Source organism: Octopus bimaculoides, chromosome 4, assembly GCF_001194135.2.
Source record: "Octopus bimaculoides isolate UCB-OBI-ISO-001 chromosome 4, ASM119413v2, whole genome shotgun sequence".
Classification (NCBI taxonomy): domain Eukaryota; kingdom Metazoa; phylum Mollusca; class Cephalopoda; order Octopoda; family Octopodidae; genus Octopus; species Octopus bimaculoides.
The window spans coordinates 115,520,257-115,521,010 of NC_068984.1; positions in this window are offsets into that span (position 1 = coordinate 115,520,257).

A 754-nucleotide genomic window follows, 5' to 3' on the forward strand; every position below is an offset into this window, starting at 1 on the left:
TGGCTAATAAAAGAAATGACTACTATTATTATTATTTATTTTATTGTATTTTATTTAAGGGGCGGGTAGTTGTGATGGTTTAATCTATAGCAAATCGAAAATTGTCTCACAAAATCATGTAAAGTTTTTAATTGGTGTAAAACATGCATGTGTACACATACGTAAATGGTCATGTGTCCTCTACTACGATCCCTGCCTCAGCATGGGCGCCGTCCAACGACTAAAACAAGCAAAAGAACGTGTGTGTGTGTGTTTATGTATGTATGTTTCAGCTGCTCTTAATTATTTAAATTCTTCCTCTGAGGAAGGAGCTCGATTCTAACAAATATGCAAAGTTCCATCGTTGGAATGTAAATAACAAGAACAATATCACATTTTAAACTTGAGACAAGTCTTGTGTATTTTTACTGTTGCGAGTTAGTTGGTTGATTTCTTTTTCTGAAAACACTAGCTTATCCAGATTGTCACTTTGGCATTTACTCACAATTATTATTAGTAAAAATGTGAATTTACAATCTGTCTGTCTGTGTGGATGGATGGACGGACGGACGGACGGATGGATGGATCTCTACTGGCAACATGAAATCTAGTACTTAGAGACGACTAAACCGGCACCTACACCTGACTAGCCTGGTGAGGAGGGTTGCTAGAAACCCTGCAGGCCTAAAAACAAACCTGTTAAAGGGGACAGTTGAACCCACTGTAGGTTCGACTACCATCTAGCGATAGCATAGGCACTCAGAAATGTCGGTTT